Source organism: Capricornis sumatraensis, chromosome 16 (genome assembly GCF_032405125.1).
Source record: "Capricornis sumatraensis isolate serow.1 chromosome 16, serow.2, whole genome shotgun sequence".
NCBI lineage: Eukaryota > Metazoa > Chordata > Mammalia > Artiodactyla > Bovidae > Capricornis > Capricornis sumatraensis.
In genome coordinates this window covers 6,591,648-6,607,776 of record NC_091084.1, presented here as the reverse complement: position 1 = coordinate 6,607,776, position 16,129 = coordinate 6,591,648, and the positions used below count along the sequence as shown (strand labels likewise).

Genomic DNA, 16,129 nt, shown 5'->3' with positions numbered 1-16,129 from the left:
TCTTTACCACTGAGCCCTGTAAAAGGCTGACATAGGATGCTTAAATTACAGGGCCATTTTGAGGATTGACTGCATTAATTATGTAATTATAACTAGAACCTAATAAAGATTAATAATAATTATTATCAGTGTTAATGTTTACTTGGTTTGAACTATGTTCTGTAATACGTTCATTTCTGCCAAGCTAGTCTATGATAATCTGTGACCTTTTAAAGATAAATTAACTGACAAAATGCTATTCCTGACTCTATCAAGAAATGTCAGGAAGACTGGCAGGAGGAAGGAAATAGCTGTGGGAGTGACAAAGCACTACCCACTCAAGGAAAGAAAGTGAAGAGCAGACTCAAAGTCTTAAAGAGTTTGTGACCTTAGAGAAAGAAACTTTTCTCATAAGGCAAAGTTCTTTCTGATTTGCTGTTAATTATTCCAGTACCCGTAAGTTTTAAAAACATAATGGGAAGGAAAGCTGACTCTATCATTTTTCACTAGTCACACATTATTTCTTGACACTGTTAAAATAAATCACTTTGGTTAATTTCTTCTAGCCTGATCAGAGAGTAGGAGGTATTTTAAGATGATGCTGAGAAAAATTCAGCCACTCAAATTTGACAGCTTATTCACCCAAGTATGCTTACTGAACGAGAGCTAAGAATCATGTCTAAATTTCATTAACATTTTGAAGAGTTGGAAGTGTATTTGTTAACTGCTGATGATAAAATTGGTTTATATATAAATGCCTACATATAAGAAACTTCAGTTGCTTTCCAGAGCGAACTAAGGCAAATGCGGGGTACAGGAATGAACATTCATTAAAAACTGGCTGGGCATCATTATTCTAATCTCAATCGCAAGGGAGAGAGGAAAAAGAAAAGTCTCTGCACTCTGCAAGACAGAATGTACATGGAAAGAACACTGATATCTCATGAAAGGATGAGTGCAAACAAACGAAGGTAAACATTTATATGAGTCTTCATAAACTGGTAAACAAGTCAAAATAAGCAAGAAAGCCAATGGCTTCTCCCTGTCTTGGAGATGCTATTAGTGTGAGAATATATTTCAGATTAAAAAATGGGACATGAGCCATTCTCAGATCAGAGAATTTTCATTTTTACTCACTCATGATGTATTTGTTAATCATCTAATGTGATATATTTTAAGCTGAGCATAGAATCACAAGGAAATAAGAAACTATAATTCCTCTCAAGGAGTTCAAAATGTAGACAAATAAATAGGTGAACAGACTCAGGCAGGTGCTCTGATATTACTCAAGATACCACAGGTGGTGAGAAATTCTTCTTGCCTAGGAAGTGGGCTTAGGAAAATTTTGCATAAAAAGGTAACTCGAACTGAGTATTGTAGACTCAGATAAGTAGACAAGTAAGCAGGTGGTTATTTGCTAGAATGGTATAGTAGAAGACAATCAAAGAGAGAGTAACCTAAACAATATGAGGAGAGTATACAGAAAAAGGAGCAAGTTGATGGGAACGTTAATGAATCAGGCATGTTGGACATTAAGTATTTGTAGTACTGATATAACATCTAGGTAGACATGTTCAGGAAGCCATTTATTATAAGAGAATAAACCTCATGAACTTGAGATATAAAATAAATCCTGAACTTGAGATATAAAACTGGGAAATTATCAGCATAAAAATGGCTGACATATATAGCATTGTGTAATTAACTAAATAAGCATTGGATTGTGTCAATGGCATATGGAAATCAGAAGAGGAACCATCTTCAAATTTTGGAAGTGGAAAGAACTCTTAGGATTATCTAAAATGCTAAAAGGATATGAAGGATAATCTCTTTATTTTAATTACAATATTAGAAGACCAATTCTCAGAGAGACAGTGTGCTCTATATTACACAGCCATCTTCTGGGAATGATTGGACCATCAGAGCCCATTCCTCTGTAAAAAACTGTGTGGTGACTTTTCACATCATTGCAGCTAGCATGGGTAATTGTATGCCTGGGAGAGGAAAATGGAACAGAGTCCAAAAGGAGAGTCTTCTATTGGAGGTTCTATACAGTGGCTCTAGTGGTAAAGAATCTACCTGCCAATACAGGAGACAAAAGAGATGTGGGTTCGATCCCTGGGTCAGTAAAAGCCCCTGGAGTAGGAAACGGCAACCTACTCCAGTATTCCTGGCTGGAAAATTCCATTGGCAGAGGAACCTGCTGGGCTACAGTCCATGGGGCCACAAAGAGTTGGACATGACCAAACACACACACACATACACACACACACACACACACACACACACACACACACACACAGAGGTTCTATAAGCAGAGTAGGATAGGAATCTAATTTCATTCTTTTGCATTTAAATATCTAGTTTTCCCAGCACTATTTATTGGAGACTATCTTCTTTACTATTTGGGCTACAGAATTCCAGTCAGAAATTTTAATAGGAACAAATGATAAAGCACTTCATGAAGACCTATATAAAATGTATCAATAAATTTATCTCCTTTTAGCAATATGAATATTAGACATTTACAAGAAACCAACTTTCTTTTATGTTATTTCAAAAGTATGCCATTATTTATAAACGGCATTTGGGAGAATGGATACCTGTATGTAAATGGCTGAGTCCCTCTGCTGATCACCTGGAATACCACATCATTGTTAAATGGCTGTGGGCTTAGTTGCTCAATTGTGTCCAGCTCTTTGTGACCCCATGGAATATAGCCCAACAGCCTCCTCTGTCCTTGGGGATTCTCCAGCAAGAATACTGGAGTGGGTTGCCATGCCCTCCTCCAGGGGATCTTCCAACCCAGGGGTCGAACCCAGGTCTTCCTCATTGCAGGTGGATTTTTTTAACCATCTGAGCCACCAGGGAAATCCTGTTGGTTGTCTATACCCTGATACAAAATGCTTCTGGTATTAAATTAAAATAAGAAGAATGACATTTAAAATGAGCTTATAAAAGGGAATGCCATCCCTTATAAAAATAAAATACAGAACCTCCCTGAAAAGAGAATCATGGCATGGAAAAGAATATGGCAATTTTACTCTCTAAGTCTATACTCCTAGGATAATTCTCATTTCTTCCATCATAATCTCCGAAATCCAAGATACCAGTAAATCTCCCACTTCCTGTTAACTTTCTCCATGCTTCTTTCTTCTTCCTTAGAGTCTGCATTACACAAGGTAGCTGGAATTATCTTTTTTTCCAGCTTAATTGAGAAATAGTTGACATAAAATGCTGTATAAGTTTAAAGTATATAATGTGACAATTTGATATGTATATATTGTGAAATAATTACCACAGTAAGGATAACACATCCATCATTCACATAATTACAAGTGTGTGTGTGTGTGTGTGTGCATGTGTGTGAAGGAGAGTGTGTGGTGAGAATATTTAAGATATTCTCTTAGTAACTTTCAAGTAGATAATACAGCAGTCATCAGGCTGTGTATTAGTTCCCCAGAACCTACTACTCTTATTACTAGAAGTGTGTTATCAATATCTCACATTTCCCCCAATTCTTTTGCCTCCAGCAACCACCATTCTACTTTGTTTCTGCATAAATTCTGTTTGTTTTTTGTCTAAATGATTCCACATATAAGTGAGATCATATAGGTTTTGTCGTTTTTCTGTCTGATTACTTAGTTCACACAGGATAATGTCCTCAAGGTTCATCCATGTTGTCAGAAATGCAGGATTTCCTTCTTTATTGTGATTGAAAAAATGCATAAATATAATGTAAAATATATATCATATTTTCTTTATTCATTCATCTATCAATGGACACTTATGTTGGCTATTGTGAACAATGCAATGACTGTGGGAGTGCAGATATTTCTTCAGTATAGAGATTTCATTTCCTTTGGACGTATATCCAGAAGTGGGATTCCTGGATCATATGGTAGTTCTATTTTTAAATTTTCAGGAACTTCCATACTGTTTTCCATACTGGCTGCACAAATTTACATTCCCATCAAAAGTGCATTAGGGCTTTCTTTTTTCCACATCCTCAATGACAGTTGTTACCTTTTATCTTTTTAATAATAGCCATTCTATCAGGTGGCAGACAATATCTCACCATGATTTTGATTTTCATTTTTCTGGTGACTAGTGATAATAAGCATCTTTTCATGTACCTATTGACCATTTATATCCCTTTGGAAAAAAGTTGACTCAGGTCCCATTCTCATTTTAAATCAGATTATTTGATTATTATTATTTTTCTTTTCTTTTTTGCTATTGAGTTGTATGAGTTGTTCATATATTTTTTATATTAACTGCTTATCAGACACGTAGTTAGGCAAATATTTTCTTCCATTCTGCAGGCTGCCTTTTCATTCTGTTGGCTGTTTCTTTTCCTGGGTAGAATCTTTTTATTTTGATACAGTCTAACTGGTTATTTTTATAATGCCTTTGTTTTTGGTGTCATATAAAAAAAAAATCACTGCTAACACCAATGTCAGAAGCATTTTCCCTATGTTTTCTTCTAGGAGTTTTGTACTTTCAGATCTTACATTTAAGTATTTAATCTATCTTTAGTTATCTTTTGTGATATGAGTAGTATAATAGGGGTCTAATTTCATTCTTTTGCATTTGAGTATCTAGTTTTCCCAACACCATTTATTGAAAATACTATCTCTCTTGTATTGAGTGTTCTTGATTCCACTGTCAAATATTGATTTGTTTCTTTGTTCTCAATTCTATTTCATTGATATCTTTTTAAACTCTAAATCAAGTCACTCTGTTTTCTGTTTAAAAAAGAAGCAACAGCTTTCCATTGCACTCAGAGAATCTGGTTTCATAAAAGCTGACCACTGCTTACCACAGCTCCTGGTGTCTTCTCTGATTTGATGTTCTACAGTTCTCACCAACCCCCCTCCCCTCCTACACTGGCCTTCTCACAGCCTTTCAAATAACACCTCCAAGCTTCTTCTCCCCTTGAATCTAAATTTGTTGTTGGCTGGGATGCTCTTTCTCCAAGTCTTAGTTCTCTGTTCAAGTATCAAATATTTGGAGAACCTCTTCTGAACACTATTTAAAATACTTCCACTCCTGGTTGCTCTGTTCACTTATCTTGCTTAATTTTCTTCAAAGCATTTAGGATGAACAGAAGTGATTTTATATTTGTTTACTGCTGATTATCTTTTTTCCTCAAGTAGAAAGTATGCTACTGAATGACAGGGACCTTGTTGATTGCTCTCTTCTCTATCCCAAGTTCTTAGCTAGTTTTGGTACACACTTCAATTTCTCTGGTCTCTAGTGCATATTCAGGAAAGATGTTCAGCTGCTACCTAACCCTCTCTGCCGCCCAGTATAGGTAAGCAAGACAGACAGTTCTTAAGATGGTTCGACTGTAAGATGGTGCAAAAGTGATACACATTCAGTAAAAAAAACTGCACTTTAAATTTTGAATTTTGATCTTTTCTCTAGCTAGCAATGTGTGGTAGGATGCTTTCTCCCAGTCATGCACAGGATCATGAGCGTAAACAACTGATACACCACAACCATTCTGGACCTGAACAGTTATTCTGTTTTTCACGTTCAATATTCAATAAATTTCATGAGATAGTAAACACTTTATTATTAGAGAATAGGCTTGGTATTAGGTGATTTTGCTCAAGCATAAGTTTATGTGTGTTCTGGAACATGTTTAAGGCAGGCTAGGATAAGCTATGATGTTTGGTAGATGAGATGTATTAAATACATTTTCAGTGTAATATTTTCAATAGGTTTATTGGGATGTAATCTTGCCATAAGCTGAGGAAGTTCTATAGTTTAATAGTCAAGGTCCTTTCTGAACAGTTGGTGCCTGTGTCATTCTATTTGCTCAGTTCAGTTCAGTCATGTCCGACTCTTTGTGACCCCATGGACTGCAGCACACCAGGCCTCCCTGTCCATCACCAACTCCCAGAGTTTACTCAAATTCATGTCCATTGAGTCAGTGATGCCATCCAACCATCTCATCCTCTGTAAGCCCCTTCTCCTCCTGCCTTTAATCTTTCCCACTTCAAGGTCTTTTCCAAGGAGTCAGTTCTTCACATCAGGTGGCCAAAGTATTGGCATTTCAGCTCAAGCATCGGTCCTTCCCATGAATATTCAGGACTGATTTCCTTTAGGATTGAGTGGCTTTAATCTCCTTGCTGTCCAACGGACTCTCAAGTGTCTTCTCCAACACCACAGTTCAAAAGCATCAATTCTTTGGCGCTCAGCTTTCTTTATAGTCCAACTTTCACATCCATACACAACTACTGGAAAAACCATAGCTTTGACAAGATGGACCTTTGTCGGCAAAGTAATGTCTCTGCTTTTTAATATGCTGTCTAGGTTGGGCATAACTTATCTTCCAAGGAGCAAGTATCTTACATGTTTTTAATATCATCCTGGGGAGACAGCTATTTTTCCAAACTGCAGGCTAATTAAAGACAAACTCCTTTTTTTATGGGTGTTCTCAGCAGAGCAGTGCCCTTAGCATTACTTTAAGACATGCTAAAATGGAACAGTGACCAATCATTGAAAATGTATTAAAACAGTCCAGCTTACAAAAACACATTTCTGTTCTTTGTTACACCAAAGTCAGATAAGTGCTTTAAAAGCCATGTCCTATTCATCTAGGGAGAGAGAACTGTTCCAAGAAGTTAGGACAAACTTAGTCCTTGATTTCTTTAGTGCATGCTCCTGAAAGGTGGTATGTTCCATCCTAGAAGAAAGAAGCTGATATTTTGGCTTTGTTATTCTGTTAGTCCATGTAGGAATCTCAGGTTCTGTGGGTACCTTATTGAGGTCATCAGGAAGTCTAGTGCCCTCACTTGGGAGATAAGAAAACTGATGCTCAAAGAGAGAAGGAACTGGCCATTACCCCAAATCGAGTATTACTGAAGTCAGGACTAGAACCCAAGAAGCTACTCTATCTCTTAGTCACTTTTTTTTTTCCAATTCACCAAATAATGACATCTATCATTTTAATCTGCATTGTCTTAATCTAATGAGAATTAATTTATGTCATTAAAATTATAACAAATTACTCTCAGTTCATGTTCTCACATTAAAATAGTTCCTAATTATATTTTGGCAGTGAAACTCATTATTTGGCATTTTGAAATGAAACTCCCTCTCTCTCTGCATTATACTATTTGGAATAATTCTAATAACATAGATATGATTCTCAGATGTTCACTTTTTAAACAGCTTAGTATGTAAGGTTTGGTTTGGATGAGAAAAGCATTACAGCCAAGAATGGTGGAAAGGTATATGAAAGTAAAATCTTAAAGTACCAAATAAAAGGCGGGTAGATATTTATATGATTGTAGTGTTGGAAGAGTTGTTTCTAAGTATGAATGCTAAAGTCAGAAAATGTAAAACCTGATACACCTCACATACACAAATCATTGTATAAATCCCCAAAATACCAAAGACAGAATGGAAAGCATACTGACAACTAGCAAATATACCAGTAGCAGATTCAACAGATAAACAGTTAATATCCTTAATATAAACTCATAAATCAAAAGGTTAAAAAACAGCATGTTGTATATAATACAGTTTGCTAGAAACCTGTACAGACTATCTGCACCAGGACAGAAGCAGCCGTGGCGGAGAAAACGTGGATTGGAGGGTCGGTGCCTCCATTTACCTGGACTGACGGTATCACCCGTGTATCCCCTAGTGGAAAATAAAAGCCTATTTTGTAGAAATGTTTCTCACAAATTACTAAATACACAATTGTTCAAAGATGAAACAATAAAGGCTGTTCTAGAATGATATTTGGTTGCACCTAAAACATGGCTGATGCAACATAAACTTCAATGTTTTTAAAAACAGTCACAGAAATATGTAGGGTTTTTTTTTTTTTTTTTTTTTCCAATCAGTACCATTTTATTTTATCTCATTTTTTGGTTGTTTTTTCTTTTCTATTCATTATTTCCCTTTCCATTATGTTTTATTACAGGATATTGAATATAGCACCCTATGCTATACAATAGGACCTTGTTGTTTCTCAGGAACATGCAGTGTTTAAAAACAGCCACAGAAATATGAAATCAGTTCAGGGTCAGACAGGCATTTTTCTGGCTCTATTTGCAGACAGTTTATGCACAGGCTGAAAGCAAATACAGCTGGGGACAAAATAGCATTATAAGTAATGAATAGTTTCAATATTAATCCCCTATATTTAAAGACTGCAATATGAATGGAAATTTCCATTTTCAGAAAAGATATCTCCAGATAACCCTTACTTGCCATCAGTCACCTTGAGCTCATCCCACAGGGCACGTGGTGTATCACAAGCAAATAAGTAAATAACCTACTAGTTCCTCTACCAAGGCAAGCCTGCACACATTTATTCATTGAATGCCTACACCGGATGTGCAAAAGAATCCTTCTCCTGTTCCTTTATAGTGGAGCTAGGACACTTGTTTTTTGAATCTGATTGCTACGACAGTGTTCCAAACATTTGGGATAATTATTTGTACCACCTGTTTCTGGAACTCTCAGAGGACGGCTGTTCATTTTTATCCTAGGTGATTATGCTGTACGTGAGCAGATGAGCCATGAACTGTTCATTGCTCAGAGGTTGTACTCCACCATCTCTTAAAATATATGCTGTTATGTGGGGTTTTTAAAAAGCATTCAACCAAAACAACCTTTAATTTACCAAGGCTGATTTATTTTAGAAAAGCTTTAAAAGACATTTCCCTAATTAAAAATAAATGTTTCTTCTGTTTGCTGTTTTATATTCACTCCACACAAGCAAAAAATAAAGAAATATCCCTCTGTGCTTTTTGACTGAACTAATGCTTCAAGGTGTTTCTTTTGAAATGGAAAAGAAACACAGGGATTTGACATGATTCAGAAAACCATAATGAGAAAACATACAACAACATTTATTCCTTCAGTGTATTCTTCATTTCATGACACTCTGCTCAGTTCATGATCCACTGCTGCTGCTGCTAAGTCGCTTCAGTCATGTCCGACTCTGTGCAGCCCCATAGACGGCAGCCCACCAGGCTCCCCAGTCCCTGGGATTCTCCAGGCAAGAACACTGGAGTGGGTTGCTATTTCCTTCTCCAATGCATGAAAGTGAAACGTGAAAGGGAAGTTGCTCAGTCGTGTCCGACTCTTCGTGACCCCATGGACCGCAGCCTACCAGGCTCCTCTGTCCATGGGATTTTCCAGGCAAGAGTACTGGAGTGGGGTGCCATCACCTTCTCCATCATGACCCACTGAGGGAAATGCAAATAATGCTAAACTTGGAGCCCTGAGTCTTAGGATCACTCTACAGGTGAGATCATTTAAAACAAAGACCTTGATACTCCAGTACATGGATTTTTGGCATGTAATCCAAGTGACATATGTGGAAATGATACATTGATATCTTAATGTCAATAGGAATAGAATGAAGCAAGTATTGAAAACTCTTAGGTTCAATCAAACTCTGTGGTCTAACTAAATCTTTATAAGCATCATTCATTATGTGATCATCATCAAACCAGCTCTTTTACAAGTATTAAGTGAAAAGCCTTGGCTTGAGGCAAGCTTTTATTGGCAAAAACATTTAATATAAGGATATCAAGAGTTCAAGGATCAATAATTAATAAGAATCAAAGAGCATGTTTCAAAGTTAGAGAATTTTCCTATGAAATTTAATAACATATGTTCTTAGAGCTATAAGAAGCCATGGGCATGAATCATCTATTATTGGAAATATAAGCTATATATTTAATAAAACAAATATATCTTTAGTAAAAAAAAAATAGTCCTTGTAGATAAGACACACTTGCAGATTTCCACTGGCCAAAGAATTAATTTTATCACCTTTTCACTTATCATTATTGATGATAAAGTATGTACAATGTTTTAATTTAAAACTCCTAGGATTCATCCATGTATTTTTTTAGCTTTTTATTTTTTAATTAATTTATTTTTTACTTAAGGATAATTGCTTTACAGAATTTTGCTGTTTTCTGTCATCCATGAATTCTTAATGCTAATGTCAAGATTTTTTTTAAGTTCATTTTTATTCTTACAAGATAAGAAACTTTTTATACTTGTCAGTTTCTGATTTCTTCAGATGGAATTTCATCTGGGAAGCTGTTCTCAACAGGATAAGCACTGACTGACCAAACATCAGTCCAATGGGCAAAGAAGAAAGTTCCTCTGACAAGCAGAAAAGAGATCATCAGTTTAGAGGTTGTCACGAGAGTCATCTTGAGAATTAAAGAAAGTCTGATCTGTGTTTGCAGACAGAGAGAAAAGGTCTATTCAAATAGAAAAAGGATGAACAACAAGCAATTATCATCTGTATACAATCATTAAGTTGAGGAAAACATGAAGATCCTGGAGAGGAGAGATGGATGAATGAAGAAGTGGTTAAAGCCTTTGTTTGCCAAGCAAGGACATGTCAGCAAAGGGCTGAACAGAAAATTGAAAATTGCGCAACACAACCTTGGTAGTAGCTTTCATTGTGTTTGATACATACAAAGATACATGAACATTTAATTTACATCTCGAAAAGTACTGCCAGAGGTCTCTCTACAATGTGTTGCTGAAAAGCTAGTGCAGGTTTAAATTTTGTGATTAGCTCTTATAAACACAATAAAATTGTTTAGTATTAAGAAAACTCTATGATTAATTGTCTGGCAGTAACAGGTGCTTTTTCTGGAACGTAGAATATGTGACCAGCATTATAGGAAACCCTTCCACACACGAGGGGCTTCCCAGGTGGAGCTAGAGGTAAAGAACCCACCTGCCAGTGCCAGAGACGTAAGAGACACAGGTTCGATCCCTGGATAGGGAAGATCCCCTGCAGGAGGAAATGGCAACCCACTCCAGTATTCTTGCATCCCATTCATCATTTCTGTAGCTTTAAGAGATGAGAAAATAGGGAGAAAAGACGCTTAAAAGGAACCTGCCTGTGGAATCAAGCCTGGTTTTAAGAGGCTTCACAAACACCTGAACCAGAGGCTGACTCTTCCTGTTCTTTCATCTCTGCTGAACTAGTCCTCTTTTCATTTATAAAGACTCCTTTTATAACCTAAACAAATACCCTTGATTTATACTAAGTATAGGTTTTCATATATTTCTTAAATGCATTTCAAAAAAAATATTTGGCTTAGATCATCAGTAGCCTGAATACTATTTTTTTTTAGCCTGAATATTATTAAAGATTGTGTTTTGGATAGTAAGTTAATCTTAAAGATTATTTACACTACCAAGCTAAAATGGATGGCTGAGGAAATTACTTTGCTACGTTAGGAAAATTACAAATTTGAAATGAAGAAGAGAAATATCGGCCTGAATTATTCATGTTTTCTTCTCCTCATTTAGACAACTCCTGGTACATAGTGAGCACTCTGTTTTTTGGTTTGTTTTTGTTGATGGGGCAAGTAACACGTCATACTCAAAATTCAACAAACCATTTCACTTTGTCTGGATGACTCTGTGCTGAAATCCACACCCCTAAGAACTACAAAACTTCTCTCTACTCTGAAAGTGAAAAGTGAAAGTGTTAGCCGTTTAGTCTTATCTGACTCTTAGCGACCCCATGGACTGTAGCCTGCCAGGCTCGTCTATCCATGGAATTCTCTAGGCAAGAATACTGGAGTGGATTGCCGTTCCTTTCTCCAGGGGATCTTCCCAACCCAGGGACTGAACTCTGGTCTTCTGCATTGCAGGCGGACTCTTTACTGTTTGAACCACCAGGGAAGGCCCTCTTTACTTTAATGGCATTATATAAATAGAGTGTCCTCATGGTGCTCAAAATCTAGTTATATTATTTTTAAAAAAGTTGGAAAAATGGTAATTACAAACACTATGAAGATTAAGGCCATGCCACCAAAATCCTTTAGCTAAAATCATTTCCTCTCTGAACTAAAATTATTGCATTGCTAATTAAAACTCCTAATATTTTACTTTAGGGAGAAAATACCATTTAAAGTCCAACAGTCAACATAGCTTGTCATACTACAGGGAAAAAAAAATCACTCATTAAATGCTATTCAGCGAGTGATAGGTTTATAAAGGGGAACACCTTATTAAAAATTCAGGGGGCAATATAAGCATAAAGCATTTAAAAAGCTGTTCATTCTTTTTAAAATGTAAATATTGCCTAAGGAGGTGATTGTGCTTTTGTGACACATTTTATCCTGTATATATTAATCTTCATCCTTACATTGGGCCTGCATGCTTTCACCAGAGCTGCAAACCATCATAATTATCATTTGGCACTACAAGTTACACTGAATATAAAATATTTAATAGACATGTTTATATCATAGTACTATGTAATTAAATAACAGTTAATTCAAAGGACATGCTTTTTCTTGAGCTGACTGTAAGGGGGTTTCCACACTCATTTATGTGGTTAAACTAGAGAACTCATTACAGTAAAGTCTGAAGCAGAATGTAGCACCCATTCTACTTCAAATCGCACTTTACAAAAAAGGCTGAGATTAGCAAATTCTTGACCTTGCAGTTCCTCTTTCCACTCTGCACCTAACTAGAAATTAACCAAAGCAGTTTGCAGGTTTCAGATCTCTAAAGAGAGCAGGCTTACTATCTGGGTTCATTAGCTGAGCTGCTTGGAGCAGAGCGCCAAGCACGCATTGTGGACTTCATCCTGTTGACGCTGATAAAGCTTCACTCAGAGAAAAACTAAACACTGTGGCCAGACTCCAGCTAAAGCCAGTGAAGGAGCCATCCTAGGAACAGATGTGTGCCTCAATCCATGTAACTTCATCATCACTCCTGAGCAGACAATGTCAAGTCTTCTCATACTGGTTGGGGAAATCATTCTGAATAGGATAAATGGTATTTAGGTGAGACAGTCTGCAATTTGAAGCCTATTAGTTAGTGTTCATGGGGTTTAACAATTCTTATCACTTTTGGTTATCACCAGTTAACTTTTGCCTGTCATTACATTAGCAATATTCATCAGCAGTTTCCATGAGTGAAAACACTAGGCTTTGCAAGCGAAGTCTTAATCCCAGATTGGCTCTCCTTGGCTTCCTGCTATACTTTCTTTGGTATTATCACATGCTGTGTATTTTAAGAATTCACTGCTGCATTCATCTAAGCCAAATATAATTACAGAGGTATTTTTGTTTCCAAAGAAAAAAAAAAATACAATGCATTCCAAAGTCAAGGGAAAATACTCGAGGGGTTGGATAAACTATTGCTTCTCCTCTACAGGATTGGAAGAAGTCAGAGCAGACTATGTTGCTGTTTGTTGCCCAGGCCCAAGGATTAGCTGAGATATCCCCTGGAGATATATATATATATATATATATATTTTTAAGGGAGATTTCATGTTGCACACATAAACCTTCTATGTATTTCTTACTCTCAGTAGCACAGTTTTAGAGCTAAAAGGAACCTTACCGGTCACTAGGTTCAAAGTTCTCTATTTTGAATGGCCAGAGCATGTAATTCACCATGGTGGGCACTGGATAATGCATAGTTGCATAAGATGGAAAACTGCCCTTGAGGAACTTTATTTAATATCACCTGGATTAATACTAATTCCCCTCTCTTGTTACTCCCTTTCACATCAGCAGCTTTTAGCGGCATAATGGCTTACCACTAGGTGACATCATCTTGTTCATTTATTGCTATACTTGTTTCCCAAGTTTGCATTTCTCCATTAGAATATAAACCCTGGAAGGTGTGATGTTTTGTAATGTTCTCACTACTCAACCTTTAGCATTTACAGCAGGGTCTGCTAACTAACATGTGTTCAATAAATGCTGGTTAAAGGAAAGAATAAATAGATGCTGGATTCCTGTGAAGATCAAATGAAGCAATCCATGTAAAGCCCTATCAGGAAGGCTGCTACACAGTTGAATGTTAATAAATATCTGTGGAATGAATAAATGAATAACACAAAATCTATAGAAATAAATGTCTCAGAAGAAGTGGCCTTGGAGTTGACCTTCAGATGATGATCAGGGCTTCTGACAGTAAGGGGAGTAGGCGGGTGGGAAAAAGGGCTTGCACAGAGTGGTGTGATCTTGGACCTGTGAGCCTGCGGTGTGTCCAAAGTACCAGGCAGAAAATGAGGTTGAAAAAGTAAGACAAATCAGAGTCTTAAATCACAGACGTGGCTCTTTCTTTTCCATTTTCTTTCTTTGTTTTCTGGGGGGTGGTGGGAGATAGGGCGTTTAACCATTCATTCAGCAGGTACTTGTGGATTTACACTATTAGTGACTACATGACTTAAGTTATGGCAGATACAGAAATGTAAAAAGCATCAAGGTCATGGTTCTCAGAGAGTTTTCAATCTGACCATCCTCTGCCTCAGTTCAGTTCAGTTCAGTTCAGTCGCTCAGTCGTGTCCGACTCTTTGCGACCCCATGAATGGCAGCACGCCAGGCCTCCCTGTCCGTCACCAACTCCCGGAGTTCATTCAGACTCACGTCCATCGAGTCCGTGATGCCATCCAGCCATCTCATCCTCTGTCGTCCCCTTCTCCTCCTGCCCCCAATCCCTCCCAGCATCAGAGTCTTTTCCAATGAGTCAACTCTTCGCATGAGGTGGCCAAAGTACTGGAGTTTCAGCTTTAGCATCATTCCTTCCAAAGAAATCCCAGGGCTGATCTCCTTCAGAATGGACTGGTTAGATCTCCTTGCAGTCCAAGGGACTCTCAAGAGTCTTCTCCAACACCACAGTTCAAAAGCATCAATTCTTTGGCGCTCAGCTTTCTTCACAGTCCAACTCTCGCATTCATACATGACCACTGGAAAAACCATAGCCTTGACTAGACGGACCTTTGTTGGCAAAGTAATGTCTCTGCTTTTGAATATGCTATCTAGGTTGGTCATAACTTTTCTTCCAAGGAGTAAGCGTCTTTTAATTTCATGGCTGCAGTCACCATCTGCAGTGATTTTGGAGCCTACATGCGAGCAAAGCAACCCCTCAAAAGCTCAAATGTTAGCAACATCAGCAGATCTGAAGCCTGCAGCAGGGGTCTCTGGACATACTGTAGTGCAAAGCACTAACTCGTAGGAAGCTGGTTACTAATACAGCCATGTCTCCCTTGATCCTGCTTACACGCATTGCTTTCTTGTGTATACGAAAAAAAAGAGAAAAATTCCTCTGGATTCAAGTGATCTTAAGCAACATAATAAAATTCCTAGAGGATGAATAGTAAATGGTAGATGGCTATTCTGAGAGATGAGAGAAGTGGAGAAAATTGAAGATCAGAAATCCAGTGCTGTTGGTTTAAAAAAAAAATTTGGAATGTTGATAATCTTCTAAGCTTATCTTAGAATCAGGAGGCATTCCTTACTTTGATAATCAAACCCCTAAAATGATAACATTTTCTACTCAAATACAATTTAGTTCTATCTTATCCTGCAGCAGAATGCAAAATTACCTTTCTTTTTTTCAAAGAAGAGTTAGAATGTTTGCCTGATGAGAGGAATCAGTAGATGAGAACACCATAAATATTTTATGATGATCCCTGGGGCTGGTCAGCAGGGATTGATTTGGTGGGATTAGTAAGAGCTAGGTATAAACCCAGTTGGGATCATAGAGATACTAGAACACAAATAAGCATGGATGGGTTTCACCAGAAGGTGAAAAAAAAGAAAAGCAAACCACATGCCTTTAAGTGAAGAGCAAGGAGGTTGAGATGTTCTTTGCTATTCACCTTGCTGAATAAGGATTGCCACATTTTTGGTTGGTAGAAGGGATTTGATAATCATTTCTTAAAATGTTGCTTTGGAGATAGAGTGCTCACAATCAGATTCTACATGGAGCATTGACTGTGTGACCTTGGGCAAGGTAAACTCTCTGTGCTTGAGAGCCCTGATTTGTAAAATGGAAAAATACCTCCCCCACCCCCACAGGGTTAGTTGAGGATTCAATGAGATAACTCGTGTGAAAATAGCACAGGTTGACTCTTAACTGCACACTTTCTGAAACTAGTACAGCCTTTCCAATATATTATCTTTATACTGGAAAGATGGCTCTATAAACCTCTGCAAAAATGGAAATCAACTAATTGCTACAAATTCTGGAGTCTGACTCTGGATTCAATTTCAACTCTACCATGTACTGGCTAGAGTCCTTGTACCACCTACTAAGTTTCTCTGTGCCTTGATATTCTTATCTGAAAGCAGAGTCATTGTAATTCCTATCTCAAAGGGATGCTCTG

General features: G+C 37.3%; 1 protein-coding gene across 2 annotated transcripts in view; it reads right to left on the bottom strand.

Moving 5' to 3' along the window:
• PDGFD (platelet derived growth factor D) overlaps positions 1-16,129 on the bottom strand; it is a 280,131-nt gene that overhangs the window by 36,478 nt on the left and 227,524 nt on the right. The gene's annotated exons all lie outside the window — the stretch shown is intronic.